General features: G+C 38.1%; 1 protein-coding gene across 3 annotated transcripts in view; it reads left to right on the forward strand.

Annotated features, from left to right (window-relative positions):
* Nucleotides 1-13,673, forward strand: part of LOC147995085 (uncharacterized) — a 57,550-nt gene that overhangs the window by 4,503 nt on the left and 39,374 nt on the right. The window lies entirely within an intron of this gene.

The raw sequence follows: 13,673 nt of genomic DNA on the forward strand, positions 1-13,673 counted from the left end.
GGTGACTACCTAGGTCTGACCGAAGGCTCTAGAAATAGAAATGGAAGAAGGGTTAGGTGTCTGAAAAGCATGCTATCAAGCTCTCCGAGCAAAATAGGCAACGAAACTCTCTGAAGTCAGTGCTTCAGATGTCTGTTAAGAGGTTCCAGTTTTGAACCCCCAGTGAACGTGATTGTTGGGGGGAGGGCGGCAATGGGGGTAGGATGGGGAGGGGAACACCCATAAAGAAGGGGTGGGGTAGGGGTTAGGGGGATGTTTGCCCGTAAACCAGGAAAGGGAATAATACTCGAAATATAAATAAGAAATACTCAAGTTAATAAAAAAAATAAAAGAAAAGCATGCTATCCTGTAAAGGAAATAAAGAGAACTGAGAAATGTTTCTGATTTCTGCGGTGCAAAAATGCTTTTTCTTTTTTTAAACAAAGGCATTTTTATTGTGTGCGATGCCAAGGATCAAACTCAAAGCCTCATACATGAGAACTGGCCAGTCTATCATTCGTCTGTGACATTACACACTAGACAATTATATCTCTATTCACTTCAGAAAATCATTCAACCTTTCTCTATTGTGCCTGTCTCCTTTCTTTTAGCCTCACCCAAACTTTACTGTTGTCAACTGAAAGACCCCCCTCCCAGAAAGGGAATTGTACAAGCCCAAGGCCCTCAACTATAGAAATAAAAAGTAAGTTTTTAGATATGTGGGACAAGCTGACCCATCATTTAGACGAAACAGACCAGAAAAGAAAACAAAATACAAAAACCAGACTAAATTATGGGCATTGCTCCATGGGCCACCTGGCAGGAAAAAGAAAAAGTCCCTGACCCCCCAGAAGCCCTGACCACCATGTACTTTTTGCTAACTCACTGTTATGATTATAGCCAAAATAGGTAACATACACGTATGCCTCATTTACTCCACCAATCACATCCCTGTAACCATGCATCTGCTTCTGTAAGCCTGCTTCTGCTCCCCAATGCCCTATAAAAACCCGTCCCTGGTTCTGCTAGGCGCGCCAGTCTTCCAAATTGACTGGGACGCCCACAGATACCTGTGTATCCTGATCAATAAAAATCCTCTTGCAGATTGCAGCCGGTGGACTCGGACTGGTCATTGGGGCTTGAGGATCTCCCTCCTGAGGGAAGATTCTCTCTGAGAGTCTTACATCAACAATTTCTTTTTTATGTGATTAATTATTTTATATATTTATATTTCAAATCTTGTCCCCATTCCTGGTCTACCACAAACCGCTCATCTCAACCCCCTCACTTTTGCCTATAAGAGGGTTCTTCCCCAGACAACCTACCTACTCCTGCCTCACACTTCTAGCATCTCCCTTCTCTGAGGCATCAATCCTCCACAGGACAAAGTACCTCCCATTCCACTGATGCAGAATAAGGCCACCCTGGGCTGCATATGTAGATAGAGACATAGAACCAACCATGTATACTCTTTGCACTGTGGTTTTGTCCCTATGAGACGAGGGGGATTGGGATCTGGTTAGTTGATAATGTTGTTCTTTCAGTGGGGTAGCAAACTTCTTTGACTCCCTTAGACCTTCCTCTGACAATTCCATTGTGGTTTCTGACTCAGTCCAATATCTGCATCTGTCTTAGACAGATATTAGCAGAGACTCTCAGAGGACAGCCACACCAGGCTCGTGTCTAGAAAACTTCTTAGCATGAGCAATAGCATAGGGGTTTAGTATCTGCAGATTGAATGGATCCCAAAGTGGGGTGGTGTCTGGATGGCCTTTCCTTCAATTTCTGCTCTGTTTTGTGTCCCTGCATTTCCTTTAGACAATTCTCACTTAAAAATTTTGAGAGAGGTGTGTAGCCCCATGCCTCAACTAGGGGGCCATATCTACCAAATGGGGGTGCTCTCTTGAGGTTCTAACTTTGCACTACTGGGCATTTTGGCTAATGTCATCCCCATTGGGTCCTAGGAGCCTCTTGCATCCCTGGATCTGACACTTTCTAGTGGTTTCCCCTATGCCTTCCATTCCTCACCCCACCCCAAGTGGTACATATTTCTATTCATTCTCCTGATCCTCTGGACTTCTCTCCTGTCTCCTCCCATACCTAATGCTGCCATCCCTTTTTTCCTCCACTTCCCCTCTCCCACCCATTTCCTTTCTCCATCTGCCTCTCATGATTCTCTTTTTTCCCCTCCTAAGTGAGATGGAACCATCCACACTTTGGCCATCCTTCTTGTTGATCTTCACATGGTCTGTGAATTTTATCATGGGTATTCTGAGCTTTTGAGCTAATAACCACTTATCAGTGAGTTCAGACCATGTATATCCTTTTGGGTTTGGATTACCTCACTCAGGATGGTATTATCTAGGTCTATCCATTTTCCTGACAAATTCATGAAGTCCTCGTTTTTAATTGCTATGCAGTGTTGCCTTGTGCAAATGTAACACATTTTCTGTATCCATTCTTCTGTTAAGGGACATCTGGGTTGTTTCCAGCTTTTGATTTTTATTAAAAATGCTATTATGAACATAGTTGAGCAAGTGTCTTTGTGGCATAATGGAGGACCTTTTAGATGTATACCCAGGAGGGATGTAGCTGGTTCTTCAGGAATTCCACCAGCAGTAGAGGAGTGTTCCTCTATCTCGACATCCTCACCAGCATCTGCTCTCCCCTGAGTTTTTTATCTTAGATGTTCTGATTGGTTTAAAGTATAATCTCAGGGTTGATTTGATTTGCATTTCCCTAATGAGTAAGGATGTTTAACATTTTTTTAGTTGTTTGTTGGCCATTTGAGATTTCTCAGTTAGGAATTCTTTGTTTAGCTCTGTGCCCCATTTTTTTTCATTGGGTTTTTAAAAATTTTTTGTTTTTTTGCTGTCTAACTCCTTGAGTTCTTTGCATATTCTAGATATTATCCTTCTATCAGATGTAGGGTTGGTAAGGATATTTTTCCCATTGATAGGCTTTCATTTTGTCCTACTGTCAGTGGCCTTTGCCTTACAGAAGCTTTTTGCCAATTGCTTATCTTTGAGCCTCAGTCATTGCTTTTCAGTTCAGGAAATTTCCCCCTGTGCCAATGTGTTTAAAGCCATTAACCATGTTTTTTCTATTAGATTTAGTGTACCTCATTTTAGATGGAGGTCCTTGATCCACTTGTACTTAAGCTTTCTACAAGGAGATAAATGTGGATCAACTTGCATTCTTCTACATACAGACCCCCAGGTAGACCAGCACTATTTGTGGAAAATGCTTTCTTTTTCCCACTGTATGGTTTTGACTTCTTTGTTAAAGATCAGGTAACCTTAGGCCTGTGGGTTTATTTCTATGTCTTCAGTTCTGTTCCACTGATGTACTTCTCTGTCTCTATATCAGGGCCATGCAGGTTTTTTTCTTTTTTATCACTAATGCTCTGTTGTACAGCTTGAGATCAGGAAGGTAACTCCTGCAGAAGTGCTTTTACTGTTGAGGACTGTTTTCACTATCCTAGGTGGTTTGTTTCTCCTTATGAAGTTGAGAATTGCCCTTTCTATCTCTCTGAAGACTTGATTGGAATTGTTATGGGGATGTATCGAATCCATAGATTGTTTTTGGTAAGAAGTCATTTTCATTATGTTAAGTCTACTGATCCATGACCATGGGAAATCTTTCCATTTTCTGCGGTTTTCTTGATTTCTTTTCTCAGATACTTGAAGTTCTTCTCATACAGAACTTTCAATTGCTTGGTTTGAGTTATATCAAGATATTTTGTATTATCTGTGACAATTATGAATGGTACTAGTTCCCTAATTTTCTTCTCAGATAGGTTATCCTTTCTGTAAAGGAAAAATACTGATTTGATTTAGATAATTTTATGCCAAGCCACTTTGATAAAGATGCTTATCAACTCTATGAGTTCTTTGTTAGACTTTCTCGGGTTATTTATTTATATTAGCATAACATCTGTAAATATAGATACCTTGGCATCTTCCTTTCTAATTGTATCCTTTTGACCTCCTTTCATAGTCTCATTTTCCTAGCTAAAACTTCAAATACTATATTGAATAGATACGTGTCTTGTCCCTGATTTTAATGGGAATGCTTCAAATTTCTCTCCATTTAATCTGATATTGGCCATTGGTCTGCTGTAAAATGCTTTTATTATGTTTAGATATTTGCCTTGGATTTCTGATCTTTCCAATACTTTAACAAGAAGGGTTGTTGTATTTTGTAAAAGGATTTTTCAGCATCTAATCAGATCATCATGTGATTTTTTTTTTTGAAGTCTGCTTGTATACTGGATGGCATTGGTCGATTTTGCTATAGTGAACCATTTCTTCATCCCTGAGATAAAGCCTACTTGATTCTGTTGAATGATCCCTTTGATGTGCCCTTGTGTTGCAGCAAATCTCTATCCTAAATAAGCCCGTGGAAACCCACAAACCCCAGTTACACTATTTATAAGGTATATTCCCAGGTTATTTAGATCTTGCACTACATTAATCTGTTCCCCAGCTATGAGATCCCTTATTACTTGCAGCCTCTGTAGGTCATGTGAATCTGTCCCATCTTCCTCCATCCTCCTCTCCTCTGTCCTTTTCCCTTTCCTCTCTAAAACCTCCAACCCCATCTTTCCCTCCCACTGTCCAATCACAGGCTCTAGTCTTTATTTTACCAGTTAAAATTGGGAGAAGTTATACATGAAATCACCTGAGTCTGAGATCCACTTATTGTCAGGGCATCCCCACTTAGGGAAGCAGAATTAACATCAATACAAACAGCACCAGGGCAACTAAAAACATTTCCTTCTTTTTGTCCAAATAAAAGACTTTTCTGTCGGATAGAAACCGAGCACAACCATCCTAATCATGCATATATAAAGTATAAGATACACTTAACACTCTGGCCATCGTATTTGTCAATTTAGATAAAGCACTCTATCACCAATCCTAACTTAAAGAGCTTGCAATTCACTACCTGAATTATGTTCTGCTTTTGGCTTGTATTACCATCTAAAAACCATCCTGCAAATTTATATCATCTCTCTCAATGGACAACAATTTGAATTACCTATGAGAGTAAAGCTTATCTTCAACCCCACCAGAATCTAAGAATGAACTTAACATTACCTGAAAATATAGGCAGCACAAAGCATAGCTTGCAAAAATTAACCAACTTGTCCAGACAGCTGACTAACCTGGACAGTCCCTCATTCCTCAAAACATTGGATGTTCAGTCTTCAACCTTCTGGCCATGATCATCTGACAGACCTTTGTAAAGCAGAATTATGAAGGAATGCTTACTCTATCTTGGCAGACCTATCAATCGACTATTTCACATAGTGTGTCTTTTCCTGTACAATATTTTTGTCCATAGATGAACTGAGACATATCTTTCCCTAATGGCCATCTTGCAACAACTGGAAAAACTCCACTGATGCTCAATTTTTTCTATGAACTAAGAAGGGGATACTGTCAGGGGCAGATATGTTTAATCAAACAATGTTTAATAAGAAAATTGTCTTAAATATCATATTCTGTGGAATTCTCATGGCTTTGAAGACTATCTACCTAGGTAAAGTATATCTGAACTGTTAAACATTAACTATTCTTAGTCATTTCTATTTGAGAAAATTAAAAACATTTTATTATAATCAAATAAGAATATAACCTAAGAATGTGTTTTCAATCTGGCGTTTAACTTGCCTTACTTAATCATCATGAAGAGTTTATAATATCAGTTATCAAAAGGACTGGGTCTACGCCTTATATTCTAGATAAATTGCATAGGCACAATGACTGTCAAAGAGTAACAATATTAAATGAATATCTTGCATCAGTATAAGAAATTGAGACTAATAGAGACCTTAGCTCTACAGCAATCCCAAAATTCTGTAACAATGTAAAATTGGAACTGCAATTTGCATCAATTGTAAATATTTCTACCAATATAAGATGAGGCTATACAATGTTTTGTTTAAGAGTAAATTTGATAACATATTCATATTTGTCTATTCCTCTAATTTCTATGATACTACTATGTCCCTCCTTTTTTTCTTCCATACCCTTTTCCTTTACCTAAGAAGGAAAGATAGAGAAGAGGAAAGGAAAGGTATAAATCCCTGAGTCTAAGCTCTCCAGTTTCTTTCGTGTCCAAAGGTACAACATTAGCAAATTATACCTTAAAATGACAACATATCTACAATTCATAAAATAACCAGAACCATTCACCCCAACCTGAAGGACTGAGACAAAAATCTTCTTTTGCTTGCTTCTAGCTAATTGGAGTGAAGAATTCCCTTCTGGGGCCCAAAGAGAAGTAGGAAAATTGGTTTTGTCAAAGGAGGGAAAGCTGGTATCATTTGCCTTCTAGTTCCTATGTGCTGAGGAAGTTCATGAGACAATAAGAGTCTGAAAGGCTGGATGGGTGAGCTAGTTGGCTGGAAATGTCCTGGAAGCATGTTGTTAGAGGAAACAGCTTTGATGTAGTTGAGGTAGAATCAAACATGGATCTAGAAGAGGAGGTCCCAGAATCTCAGCATCGCAGAGTGTGAATCTTCTCAGTCTATCATTCTCCTCTTTCAATCTGCAATACACAAACATCACAAGCAGCACATAGCTCTGTAAAGACATTCATTTGAGGTGTATGGGTGCGCAGGTCACTTAATGAAGATCAATAAAGGATTTCAACTGCCTTTCTTCATAGGTTAGTTTGATCACATAAAATCATACTACAATTTAATTTTCCATTCATGCCATCTTAATGGATGTTATGCAATAACAAGTCATGAGAATTTTGTATCCAATAAATCTTATTGACTGGATATAAACATTTACGTTTCATCCAGTTTCAGAGTTGTCTATATGTACATAGACAAATACATGACCACATATACATCACCTATGTTGTTGATCATGTTAGTCTCCTTCTTGTCTGTAGCCAAGGACTTCAGGGGTCTTCCTTTGTCATATATAGATTAATGTCTTTATGCAAGTGAAGGCAGACAAGATAAAATGAGGCCTGCCATTGGATGAGAAAGAAGGGAGGCAGTAATAGAGGTTTTAGAAGAGAGGTAGACGCAGGAGAGAAGGGTCAGAGTGAGGAAGGAGGAGCTGGGGCAACAAGGCAACAGTCGGTAAGATTAATCGATTCACATTGATACAGGTTATGACTATTTTTCAGGGATGGGTGTGTACAAGATATTTGTGCTGTCTAGATTGCCAAATTATATCAGTTCTATCGGAGGTTATTGTGTGGTGTGTTCTTTCATGTGGCAACTTAATTGAGTTCAAGAGAGTGTGTGTTGGTGGGACACTCTGGGTCTGCCATGGAATTGGGATGTGTATGCCTGGCTTGTTAACCGCTGGCCAATGGAACTGACTGATTGACTCGTGGACTGCCCAGTAAGAGGGAGCCAGAGAGAGAAAGCACAGAGCAGTAAATGTGGGAACCGTTTGGAATGAGCATCTTTTATTTTTCAATCAGAAGAAGTGGTGCCTAACATGGGGCAAGAATCCACTAAAAATTAAAGTTTTCCAGCCTGAGAAAGTTTTGTTTTTTAAGTATGAGTGGGCCAATGCCATATTGAGACACTTGATGTTGCTAGTGCAGGAATCTTAAACAAAGAAAAGAAGACAGTGTGCTGACAGGCTCAGGTCCTCTGCTCTGAAAATGCTGTGAAAAGTACAGGGTGCTTCTAGCCACAGAGAGCTAAAAAATGGAGGCTGCCTGCTTCCTTAGCAGATGTTGATCAGAATATGATTTATTTAAAAGGCTGCTGTATTTGCTTTTAGAATACTTATGTACAGAGTTTGTCTGAATCACATGGGGATTTTCAACCGTGATTCAAGACTAGGTAGAAATAGATAAACGTCTTTACCACCAGGCAGAGTGAATACAGACATATTGTAGAAGTTATTACTAAATAAAGGTCTGATGTTCCAAGTAGAGAACTTAAAATATAGATGGTGGTATTTTGGTATAGAGGATACTCAGATTCTCTCTAACATGGGCTTTATGGGAATTTTGGGTTAAAATCCTAGTTTGACCAGTTGTCTGCTTCTTAATGATGGGTTTCATGAAAATGTGATTAAATAGGTTTTTATAGATAGAAGTAGAGAGGACAGAGTTTATCCAAATCGCATGGGGATTTTCTCCTGCAGTGTGTACTTTGTAAAAATTAGTCACTGACTCTAAGTAGAGAGTGGGCACATGTGCCTATTATAAAATTGTTATTATATGAAAGAAATATGTATACCAGGCAGAATGAATACAGACATATAGTAGAGAAGTTATTAATGAATAGAAATTTGATGTTCCACTAGACAGCTTAACAGAAGTATTTTGGGCTAAAATCTTAGTTTGACAAGTGGCTTACTACTTATTGGTATTGGTATTTATAAAAAGGTGATCAAATTGTTTTAGGAACAATTCTTCTAAGGCCATCTGGCTCATCAAGGTCAGCTAGCAAGGGTTTGTGGTTATTTTTGATGTTTGCCACAACAAGAGTCTCATATTCTCTTAATGTGGGCTCCACGGGAATATGGAGTTAATTTACTGGCAGGACAGATTAGAAAATCTAAACAGGCTCATATAGTATTGTTTAGTTTACCTCATTTTTAAAATTGTTTTAATTTTCATAATGGGTGTGATTTTGAGTCTTGTGGTTATACTATTTCTCTGGGAGAGAGAGTAAGATACAAGCTTATCTGGTTACAGACTAAGGAACAACGTAATTTGAGAGAAAGGTTTGTCTATGTGTATTTAAAAAGGGTGATTAGGCTTTGGACACCATCCAGATTATTAGATTTGATAATGTTAGAACTCCTGAAATACTAAACTCAAGAGAATGAAACAAAAAGTTATCTTGATACTAAAATTTTGTTTTGAGATTTATATATTACAGAATGTGCTGCCTGGTAAATCTCATCATCATAATGCTGAACTGACCTGCTTGGATTCCTGATCTCAAGGTTTTTCAGTCGGGCCCAGTCAAGACAGACATCAGGCTACAACAACTCCCTCATTTTTCCTACACCTCTCCACCCATAATAATATCTGAAGACCCACATTCAGCTTGAAGAACTTATTGAAGAGTCATCTCCCCGATTTCCCAAAGTTGAGAGACTAAAAGTTGTCTTTCTAGAGAACTTAGAAATGGTCCTAATTTAACAGGGAGCAATTATCTATAATTCATAACACAGTCATAATCACTTTTGGTAAAAAACCTTATATTTGTTACTGAGCTAAATTTATAATCTTTACATTCCTATAGAATTTATTTCATACAAGTTTAGATTTTCTTTGATATGAATTTCTTATCAATTTAAAATTAAAATTAATATTCTGATGCTCATATATAGGCATAGTGCCTGTATGACATATTTAAGTATACAAGGCTTATATTCAGTTCCTTACTAGTATTAAAAAACTTATCTGAGATGATTAAACATAGAAATTAAGGACCAAACAACAATTTCATGCCTCATACTTCACTGTTAGGGTATTTTTAAAGTATTCTCACTAATAAAGGTGAGAGTAGTTAACAGACAACAGTCCAGATTATATTACATAGATCGTTTTATATATTAGTTTATATAGATGGTTTTCTAAAACATCAGAAGTCTACAAATGTGATGTTTATTGTTATTTATCATTTGTTGAGACATGTGTACCCTAACAGCTCCCCTTAGTTGGATTCAAAGAAGAAATTAAACATCTCCAACTCCAGATGAGGTAATCCACTGCCTAAGGAGCCAGTGGGCAGGAATTGCCTGTTTCTTCTACAGATGAAATATTGTCCAAAGGAAGACACATTACAGAATAGTCGACTGATAATTTCTGCTGAGCCAAAATGATCAGCCTTTCAAAATTGATCTATGCTTCAAAAGTCTGTCAGATGATCCTAGGCCAGAAGGTTGAAGACTTGTTCTCATGTGTTACTACAGGGATCTGTACAAATAAACAGTTGTCTCTTCAACCTTACTCAGTTCAGGGAGCCAGGCTAGGCTTCCTATATTTTCATATAATATTGGTCAATTTCATATTTCTGATGGAGTTGGAACTAGTTATACTCTCATAGCCTACCCAGACTGTTTAACTTTGAGGATACATATTTAATTAGATAGGTGTCAGATAATATAGAAGCTAGCCATGGATTTTAAGCTTTCCTTAAGCTGCAATAGATAACTAAATGGTCTGTTTAATTGATAAAATGTTTCATTGGGCGTTAGGTATATTTTCTACTTTTAAATTACAAAATGATAATAGTTGTACTCAGCTTACATTTGAGAGAAAAGTTTTGTTAATTAGACTGAAAGGATGAAGTGTGAGTTGATGTCATTACGCAGGTGAATAAGATAGATAAAAGTCAGACAAGATAAAAGAGGCCTGTGGTTGAACGAGAAGGAAGGGAGGGAACAGTGGTTTGAGAAGAGAAGGAGAAGCAGGAGAGAAGGGCTGGATGGGGGAAAGGAGCTGGGAGAACATGGCGCCAGATGTTAAAATAATTCTCTGATCAGAGATACTGGATGTTGTGACTAGTTTTAAGAGAAAGGTGTTTACAGGATTTTGTGCTGTCTAGATGGGCAATTTATATCTTATCAATTAGATTAGAGGTTGTTGTATGGTGTGTTCTTTCATGTGGTGACTTAACTGAGTTAAATATAGTGCATGGTGGCAAAACACATCGGACCCCCATTGAATTGTTATGCCTGGCCTGGTAAACACCACCAAGAGAACTGTGACTGAATGGCACACAGACTGCCTAGTCAGAGGGAGACTGAGAGAGAAAACATAAAGCAGTATGTATGGGAGCAGGTCCCAATGAATACCCTTTATTTTTTTTTACCACAAGTCATATATCATTTTTATCAATTTGGAAGGAGACCATAGCTTTTCTTTTTCTGTGGTAATGTAGTCATAACCCCTCCCAAAGTGTAACACATTTCCATTTTTATGTCAGGATATGCTTTAAATAAACAGGCTTCTTTAGTTGAGCAGTTCTCCCCACAATCCAATGTCTTTCTGAAACCATAGTTTTTTCTTCATTAGCATTTAAAACTTTTAAGGTGAATAAAGCACTGTGTAATCTATATTTGGAGTTTTTTTTTATCCCTCCCCCTTTGTTGCTTAAGCATCTCTTTTAGAGTTCAATTAAATCTTTTCACAATTGCTTGTCCCATAGGATTATATTATATGCCTATAGCATATTTTATAATAAGGAAAAATGCTTTATCTTATTACAGACATATGCCAGACTTTGTCCATTTTAATTTTTATAGGTAGTCTTATGATGGCCATAACTTATAACAAATGTGTCATTACAGAATCAGCCATTTCTGAACCTAAGGCAGTTGCCCATTGAAATCCTGAATATGTGTCTATACTATGATGCCCATAAATTAGTTTACAAAATTCTGTAAATTAGAAGACATCCATTTACCAAATATCATTTCTTTGGGAACCGTTAGGGATACTTCCGTAGGTAATGGAGTTTGGTCATATAATGAACAAGTAGGACACTGATGCACAATTTCCTTGGCTTGTCGCCAAGTGATAGAGCATTTTTTAAAAAATCTTTGCTGTTAACATGGTGGGTTTTAATGTAATTTTGAAGCCTCTAATACACTTCCTATCAATAGTTGGTTAATTTCATTCTTACCTTATGCCATAGAGCCTGGAAGACCTGTATAGGCTCTTATGTTTGTTATATATTGTGGATGACCCCTATTTCTGATCATTTGTTCTAGCTGACTAAATAGTGGAGTTAATACAGAATAATCCTGAACAAGTTCAACAGCCTCTATGTGTAAAGCAGCCCTTTCTGCATATTGAGATACAGTTTTTATATTAAGAGTCTCTTGAAAATCTGACAACACCATGAGTATTACATATGATTTAGATTTTTGAACCGACTTATAGGGACTCGCAGCCACCTTACTTACATCTTCTTATTTATACCCTGCCTTTCCTGATTTATTAGCATCAGTGTAAAATGTATGGACTCCAGAAATTGGAATTCCTTTAATTATATGAGGAACAATCCAATTCATTCTTTTTATGAACTGAAGTTGCTTGATCTCAGGTTATCTGTTGTTAATCTCTCCCAAGAAATTACTGCATGCTTTTTGCCAAGGTTCATCTTGTGTCCACATCGAGGCACTCTCTGAGTTTGTAAAAGTTACCACAATTTCAGCTGGATCCATTTCAGCAAATTGTTGAAGTCTCATTTTTCCTTTTAGTATCAATGCAGAGACCTTCTCTTTGTAGGATTTTAATTTCTTACAGTGTTGCGTGCTAAAAAAGTATCAATTCTAAGATATATTTATCCCTCTGCATGAGAATTCCTGTAGGGGAATGAGTAGAAGGTAAGATGACTAAAATGTAGCCCATCTTTGGATCAATAGGATCTAGATGTGGACCCTGCAATTTCCTTTCGACCAGAGCTAACTCCTTCACACCCTGGGATGATAAATTTCTCAGGCTATTTAAAACTTTATCCCCTTTAAGGTTTTAAATAAATTGCTTAGCTCTTGAGTGGCCAAGTCAATGACAGGATGCAGCTAGTTAATAGCTTCCTGTTGCTTCTGAAAATCATTACATGTCCTGGATTGTTTTTTTCCTGAGGCCACACTGCACAGGAGTTGAGTAGGGCTTCCAGGGGAGGAAGGGAGGGGCCAGGAGACACCTGGAGCCCTGTGCTCAGTATGGTGAAGGGAGAGTGAGAGTTAGGAGAGAGTACAGTTCCCAAAAGTCCTGTATATAGGAGAGTTCAGGTTATTTGTCCAGAGACATACAGAAAATTTTCAGATCACAAAGGATGTTATTGACAAGACAATGTGGTAGCATTTTGCCCATGGGTTATTATGGCCAAGCCACAATACAAAGAAACCTGGGCCTTTTGGACATATGGCCGGAACAGCACCTATTTAGATATATTGTGTAGCAGACATCCCAAGGGTAAGTGGGGATGAGGTTTAGACTCTATGTTGGTCATCTCCCAGTCTAGAAGGAGCCCCAAGGCCTATGATGCAGTTCCCCAGGTAATAACCTGGGGTCTAACAGTATTGAGTAGTGAAACCTTGGAAAGCCATTTCCAAATCCAAAGGGTCCTGGGAACAAAGACCGGCCTCTATTCCAGAATTGTAGGGCTTTCCCTGGTATGGCCTCAGCTTGGCAGGACCCGGGAAAGGCACCTGGTACCTCTTAGACTGTTGCTGGGAAATGGTGACATTTTCAGCTCAAAGATGTGTGTACTACACTCCTTATGGGGACAGTAGTAAAGAATTGGTCTCAGCACTACTAGGGTACTCTCCCCTCCCCTGGGGTGGGGACCCCACTTCTCTATGGGTTTTTTCAGTGAGAACAAATCTATAAGGTTTGGAAACAACTGAGGTTATAATGTCTAAGAATTTCATGGGAAAAATGTCACTGAAAGTCTTAAGATAAAATTATCCAAAAGAATATATTGATTACAGAGAAATTTAGTGAAAACTGATGTTTTGTGGAAATTAACCTAGAAGCAAAACAACTACACAGATAAAGACACAGACACAGACACAGACACAGACACAGACACACACACACACACACACACACACACACAGAGACACACACAAAGGTGAACTGTATCTGCCTACAGTTTTCAAACCCAGTGAAAATGAAAGTTTCTCAAAAGAAGCAGTAACTTCCACTTATTCTGTAAGGCTGACTGATTAGCA

Source organism: Rattus norvegicus, chromosome 4 (genome assembly GCF_021556685.1).
Source record: "Rattus norvegicus strain SHRSP/BbbUtx chromosome 4, alternate assembly SHRSP_T2T, whole genome shotgun sequence".
NCBI classification, from domain to species: domain Eukaryota; kingdom Metazoa; phylum Chordata; class Mammalia; order Rodentia; family Muridae; genus Rattus; species Rattus norvegicus.